At 39.1% G+C, this 7,910-nt stretch overlaps 1 long non-coding RNA gene across 1 annotated transcript; it reads left to right on the top strand.

The window, feature by feature from the left end:
- The first annotated feature begins 2,529 nt into the window (after positions 1-2,529).
- On the top strand, positions 2,530-3,688 carry LOC145162760 (uncharacterized). The gene is made up of 3 exons (XR_013739309.1): positions 2,530-2,702; positions 2,895-2,964; positions 3,578-3,688. It is a non-coding gene; the product is annotated as an uncharacterized LOC145162760 (long non-coding RNA).
- Positions 3,689-7,910: the final 4,222 nt, after the last annotated feature.

The raw sequence follows: 7,910 nt of genomic DNA, 5'->3' as shown, positions 1-7,910 counted from the left end.
ATACTTTGTTTCAATTTGATTTTTTTGTTTCAAGGAGTCTTGTTGGAAGAGAACGACTTTCTCATGGACCACACATGTTAGCTCAGTCATTCATGGCAACATGTCAACCACCTAGTAGATTGTGTGCATCACAAGGTTTTCCATACCCACGAGAAATCGGGTCAGCTTGATTTTCATCTATTTGTATATTTTCTCTAATACCAAATGATGCGCTGACGGTCTAATTAAGCATACATTCGACCTAAAAAACGAATGCAAAGAATGAAAACAGAATACCAATTAGGATGTTTACGAATAAAATTCTACTCCATTAAAATACATAGAAAGCAAAATTAGTTAAAGAATAATAAGATAAAATTATTTCCAAAAACCTAACACACAAATTGATTAAAATAATATTTCTAATCAATTATATAAATCAAGCATAAAATTTAAGAGATTCAAAAAATCGTAAAAAAAACAAAAAAAACAATTTGTTTTGAGCGATGAATAGTCTCAAATGGTCGAAAATACCAAGAATAATCGAAAACAAATAGGTTTCATTAATTGTGTCCGAATTCAATGCTATAAAATCACTTTGATTCAAGGATGGTGTCATCAAGCCTTCAATCTTAGATGACATTATCATGACTTGTAGTACCTTGTTATTTCTTAACAACAATTAACAATCTAATTAGCCAAAACAATATCGATCTTCTACATGCAACAACAAAATGTTCAAAATAACTCATTGAAGTTTAGTTTCTTCAGAGTTTGAGCTGTTTCCAATTTCCTAATCTCTTCCGGTTGAAATTATGATCCATGCCAAAATCTAATTTCCTTCTCTCTGTTTTTCATAAACATTTCATCTTTCTTTTCTAAACTCTGTGGTTTACAAACGAATAATGCAAAAATAACAAAGTCAAGGCATATATGAGGCCATGAGCCTTCCGCTACAATGAGCTTAACCCATTTTCCTAAAACATAAATAGTCATATGGTTTCTCATTTGAGCTTTAGTTATGGGTCAGGGCCCAAACCTAAGTCTTAATTTTGGACATACTAAAGGTCCACCACAATGTCACAGTCAAGTTAATCGTACCGGCCTAGACCACCACCAGTCTAATCTAACTCTAGCCTTTATTTTTTTTTTTAGGGAAATTTCAATATTAATTCTAATATTTTGCTTTAGTTTAAGCAAAAGTCATAAATTTTATTTTGTTAACAAAAAAATCTTGATTATCAGATAAAAAATTCAAACCTTTTTTTACCAGTAAACTATTTTTATCCGGTTATCTTTAGAAAAAGCTCATTATTTGGCACAATTTATGAAAAAGTTCTATTTTTTTTATTTATTATTATTATTATTTTTTATATATATATTTCAACTCTTTTACCCTTTCACTATAATTCTGGAAACTTTTTAGTAGAAATTATGAATAGGAATAAACATCATTAAGCTCCATAAAACTAAGAATTAAAGATCTCTATAGTATTTGCCATAAAAGAGCATATCTTTTCTAGGACGATTTCAGTCAAAAACGCATATGTTCCTGAAAATCCAAATACACCACCAATTCATAGAAAAAATCGCAAGCATAATCTCCTTACGAGTCTTAGACCATCGAGTCGCCCCAACCACCTCCTCCAAATCTCTAACCGTGAGCAAGTTGAAGACATCTATATCACACCATTGTGCCACCTATTCTGTAACGTCCGGGTTTCGGGGCTAAGCATTTTTAGACGATGTAATAGTCTAGGTCAACTATTGTAACTCTTTTAATGTAATAAAAATGAAATATTTGAGTATTTTGTGAATTTATGTGCTTATTATTTAATTATAAATGTATAATTAATAAAGAATAAAAATAAGCGTCAAAATTAAAATATGAGATAAGCCCGATATCTTTACATAAAGTTGTAGTGGTCAAAACAAGGATTCCGGAGATATAAAGAACGCCGAAATTCGAGTTATAACGAAGAAGTTATGACCCGACGAAGTTTCACGACGGAACCGGCACGATACCGGGAAGCGTGAATAGTGAATTTACGATAAAGCGAGTTTTTAGCCGACACGGCCTAAACGAGAATCGAAGAGCTCTTTAATTGTGGCGTAACAATAAAAAGACAGACGAAAACGGACGTCGGATGAAGAAGTTATGAATTTTTAACGGACCAATCCTGTCCCGGCCTGTTAAAAATATAACTTTTAAAATAAATTCAAAATTAGCCAACGGAGTCTAAACGAAAGTTGTAGATTACGTTCCCGCCTTCGCGTGGATATAAATAACGTCAAAAACGGAGCTCGTATGCGAGAGTTATGATTTTTCTAAGACGGGAGGCCGATACGCGATATTGGGTGACATGGCACCACCAGAAATTGGACATGTGGCACCACCAGAAATTGGACACATGGCACCACCAGAAATTGGACATGTGACACCACCAGAATTTGGACAAGTGGCACCACCAGAAGGCCACCACATGCCCCAACTCACTATAAATAGAAGTGCCGGGTTCTCTCATTTCTTACACCTTTCCTCTTCCACTTTCTCTCTCTAAACTCTCTATCTAAGCTCCCTTGAGCCCCTAAAGTCTAGGTAAACCCCCTAGCACCCGAAGGATGTCCCGAGGCTCCCGGAGTCCCGAGAAAAGAACCTTTCGGCTCGGAAACGCTGCTCCAGCGAAGTCCGGTTTTGAGAAAAAAAACTCGCTGTAAGTAAGGTACGCCTACGAAATTTTTAATATAACTTTTAAATAATTATAGTAATGTTATTAGGTCCTTAAAATAATTATTTGGGCTATTATTATTTATATATTGGGTGTTATTTAACGCTTGTATAATAATAATAATAGCCAGACTATTAATTAGTCGCGGTTAACGTTAAAACTAAACGCTAGTGATATTAATACTAGGTTTTGATCAAGGAAAAATTGTTTTGAGATAACGGAGTGATGTTCGAGTACCGAGTCACCACCTAATCAGGTGAGTGCATAGTTACTTTCATCTTACACATAGATATGAAGTATTTTATATTAATTACGTGCTATATGTGCATATTATCTGAATACTTGCTGCCTATACTGATGAAAGATTTTTATACATGTTTTAAATAATTTAAACTGTATATTTATTTTATATCTACAAAAATGTTGGGGTAAAACATGGGTAGATATAATAAGACGATGTGTGATAAAATGCTGAGAGGCCTCGATGTTGTTGTTGTTGATTATGTCATCTAGCGGAATATGGATGACGACCACAGACTCTTCTAGACAGTCCAGTGGAACGCTAGCAGGCTCGCAACCTGTATGTGTTTGTGAACGATGTGTTCACCGGTGTACTCCATCCCCCTCATGGTTGCCTTTAGGACATTTATTGCTAAGGAAACCCCTTGGCAGTAGTGTCCATCCCGATATTGATCCTTAGTCTAGGTCCCTTATGATAAGTGTTTTAGGGACGTAATGTGAGGATAACGGGAACGGGTAATCGGGTTATTGTTGATTGATGAAATTAATAAACTTATTTATTGTGGGTTGAAAACCCTATGTGCTCACCAGGCTCCCAAGCCTGACCCACTCAGTTTCTTGTATTACAGGTAGTGGCGCACGAGCATAGATATGATGTTTGGGATGAGAGATTATGAATAAATGTAGTAAGGCTATATTTTAATGTTTATGCTTTTGATCTGTATCGAACATGACATCCCGATGTTTTTAATGAAATACATTTCTACGGAAATGCTTTGATAAGTCTTTATCATAATTTTATTTTGGGAACAAATTCCGCAACACTTTTATTTAAAATGTTACTCTGATTTTTAAACAAAGCATAAACAAAATCGGTCTTTTCTGACCGTGAAAATGGGGATGTCACAGTTGGTATCAGAGCATTAGTTTAAGCGAACTAGGAATTTGTAGGATTTCTAGACTTAAACTTAGAATGCTAAGCAATGATTGTGAGGTGTGAGCACTAGCTTATTTTAGGAATTGTGCCTAAAATGCTTTTATGTGCTAAATGATTTATGCCTTATATGCTGTTATTTGTTCGGATCTATGGTCTGTTGCCGACCGGATCTGGAAACCTTATGTGTTTAGGATTCTAAACGTACAACTACGACATTAGAACTAACATGTAAACGTTTCGGAGAGATAAGGATGATTTAAACGTCTATCCTGAATAAAGATCTAAATTCACCTTATTCGGTGTATAGATCAAAATGGCAAGAACCCGCAGTGGAGCTGGAAACGCAAACGAAAACAGGAATCGACCACCTGTAATTGAGCAAATACCTGTTGTAGCTGCAGCACCTGAGCCAGTAACGATGGCTGGTGTACAATTGATGATTCAGGCGATGTTGGATAATCAGATGGAAGAAACTAGACGTCTGCTTCGACAAAATCGTGAAGAACTTTCAATCCAAGTTGAAGAACCCGAAGTGAATGGAGGGCCATCGGAAGGTGGAAACTTCAGTGGTACCGTTGGTCAAGACAACCCACAAATTGTTAGACAAGGCAATCGTAATGGAGGAAATGATGGAAGAGGATGTAAATACAAGGATTTTATGGCGTCTAAGCCACCGTGTCTATCCGGAAGCCCGACGCCGGTGCAAATTATGGATTGGATCTCCGAAATGGAGACAATGTTTGAAAGTTGCGAATGCAGCAACAGGCAGAAGACCGCTCTTGCGATCCCGTTGTTGAAATCTGGCGTGTTGAATTGGTGGAAGCTGTTAGCTGATTCTATGCCCAAGGGAGAAGCGAGTAAAATGTCTTGGGAAGATTTTGTGGAACAACTGAAACTGCAATACTGCTCAGAGCAGGACCTACTGGAAATCAATAACGAGTTTCAGAATTTGAAGAAGGGAAAGATGAGCGTTGCTGAATACGCTGCAAGTTTCACGGAGAAAATGAAGCTTATCCCATACCTAGTTCCCACAGAACTCTCAGAGGTCAATAAGTTTGCCCTTGGACTACCAGCGGACTATGGTCCAATGGTTAAGCAAGCAACCACGTTGAAAGCCGCCATCTGGGCTGCCAGAAATGTTGAGACCCAGATCAGAGAGAAAGGTCTGGAAAGGTCAGAGGTTGGTGAGAAGAGGAAGTTTGACGGACCCTCGGGGTCCATCAAAAAGGGTAAATTCTCAAAGTCTAGTTCGAAAGGAGGTGGAGGAGGCGAAGTGAAGTGGTGTGACAAGTGCAAGAAGAAGCACTCTGGGAAGTGCGACGGAGGGGTCACTTGTTTCAAATGTGGGAAGCCTGGGCACTATGCCAATGAATGCACATTCACTAAGAAGGTCTGTTATGAGTGCAACGAGGAGGGGCACATTTCGAGGGACTGCCCGAAGAAGAAGGAAGCAGGAAGACCCAACATTCCACCAAAGCCGAAGGCTAGAGCCTTCCAGATGACACTGGAAGCTGCTAAGGAAGAAGCTGATGTCGCTTCAGGTACCTTTCTCGTAAACAAATTGCATGCCCAAATTTTATTTGATTCTGGAGCCAACTACTCCTTTATTTCGCATGAATTTGGTAGAAAGCTAGCTTTGCCTGTCGATAGACTAGATAATGCCTTATTAGTCGAAGTTGCTAGTGGCAAGTTTGTACCTGTTAGCCATCGTATGAAAAACATCTTAATTGATTTGAACGGGAATAAGTTTCACGAGGAATTATTGCCTATCGAACTTAACGGTTTCGACATCGTGTTGGGAATGGATTGGCTTAGCACCAATGATGCGGAAATACTGTGCAAAAAGAAGATCGTAAAAGTAAACCCGCCTGGGAAAGAGTCGTTTATGGTGTATGGGGACAAACGCAGGGTAAATTCTGGAATCATTTCTCTAATGAAAGCCAGAAAATGTTTGACCAAGGGATGTACATCATATTTAGCATTCGTGATCGATGCTAAGAAGGAAAAGAAGGTGATACAGAGCATTCCTGTCGTGTGTGATTATCCGGAAGTATTTCCCGAAGATCTTCCCGGATTACCGCCTGATCGACAAGTAGAATTCTGTATTGACTTGTTACCAGGAACGACACCAATAGCAAAAGCACCTTACCGATTAGCACCGACGGAGATGAAGGAGCTGATGATGCAACTTCAGGAGTTATTGGACAAAGGTTTCATTAGACCTAGTTCATCACCCTGGGGAGCTCCGGTGTTATTCGTGAAAAAGAAAGATGGAAGTATGAGAATGTGTATTGATTACAGAGAGCTGAACAAGGCAACAAAAAAGAATAGATATCCGTTGCCAAGGATTGATGACCTGTTCGATCAACTGCAAGGTTCAAATTATTTTTCAAAGATCGACCTAAGGTCAGGATATCATCAGCTGAAGGTAAGAGAGCAAGATATAGAGAAGACTGCATTCAGAACACGATATGGACACTACGAGTTTTTGGTTATGTCGTTTGGACTAACCAATGCTCCAGCAGCATTCATGGATTTAATGAACAGGGTTTGTAATCCGTTTCTTGATAAATATGTGATAGTGTTCATAGATGACATTCTGATTTACTCAAAAAGCCAAGAAGAGCATGGTAGACACTTGCGGGAAGTGTTAGAAGTCTTGAAGAAGGAGAAGCTGTATGCTAAATTCTCCAAATGTGATTTTTGGATTCGAGAAGTCCAATTCTTGGGTCACGTGGTCAACCAAGAAGGGATAATGGTCGATCCAGCAAAGATTGAAGCGGTAATGAAGTGGGAACAACCAAAAAGTCTCACGGAGATCCGAAGCTTTTTGGGATTAGCCGGATATTACCGAAGGTTTATCCAAGGATTTTCTTCAATCGCTAGTCCATTAACAGCGTTAACCCACAAAGGAGCTACCTATGCTTGGAGTGATAAGCATAAAGAAGCATTCGAGAAGCTAAAGAAGAAACTATGCGAGGCACCGATACTTTCTCTACCCAATGGAGTTGAAGACTTCGCTGTTTATAGCGATGCGTCTGGTGTTGGGTTGGGTTGTGTTTTGACCCAAAGAGAAAAGGTGATCGTATATGCGTCTCGACAGTTGAAGGAACATGAAAAGAACTACCCGACTCATGACTTGGAGTTGGCGGCGGTAGTTTTCGCTCTAAAAATATGGAGGCATTACCTCTATGGCACGAAGTGCAAACTTTTCACCGATCATAAGAGTCTCCAATATCTCTTTAATCAGAAAGAATTGAACATGAGGCAACGACGCTGGCTAGAATTACTCAAGGACTATGACTGTGAGATACTTTACCACCCCGGTAAAGCAAACGTTGTCGCTGATGCTCTCAGTCGAAAAGTCAACCTTGAAAGAAAAAGGCCAAGAGCGTTGAGAATAGAAGTTGTCTCGACCATTGTGGAAAGTATCAGGGAAGCTCAAGAAGAAGCTTCAGAGAAGAGTGACCGAAAAGAAGAATGTTTGGGAAAAACATTAGTGTTCGGTACAAACAGTCAAGGACTAAAGGTATTCCAAGATCGGATTTGGGTACCTAAGACTGGAGGAATAAGAGATCTTCTGATGGAAGTAGCTCACAAGACCATGTACTCGATTCATCCCGGTAGCACTAAAATGTATAGGGACCTAAAACCCTACTACTGCTGGCCGACGATGAAGCTCGACGTTGCGAAATATGTGGCCGAGTGTGTAACTTGTGCAAGAGTTAAGGCACAACATCAGAAACCATATGGGAGTTTAGAACCCTTACCTGTACCCATGGGTAAATGGGAAGACATCACCATAGATTTTGTGACTAAACTACCCAGGACGAAGAACGGTCACGACATGATTTGGGTGGTCGTGGATCGTTTCACAAAGAATGCACACTTCATAGCTGCCAAGGAAAGGTGGTCTATGGATAAGCTTGTAAATGCTTACGTGAAGGAAATTGTGAGACTTCACGGTGTTCCTCTAACAATTGTATCGGATCGTGATAGTCGTTTCACGTCAAGGTTTTGGAGAA

This window comes from Lactuca virosa, chromosome 3, assembly GCF_052849685.1.
Source record: "Lactuca virosa cultivar CGN04683 chromosome 3, Lactuca_virosa_CGN04683_v6, whole genome shotgun sequence".
NCBI classification, from domain to species: Eukaryota; Viridiplantae; Streptophyta; class Magnoliopsida; order Asterales; family Asteraceae; genus Lactuca; species Lactuca virosa.
This window is presented reverse-complemented; position numbering and strand designations above follow the sequence as displayed.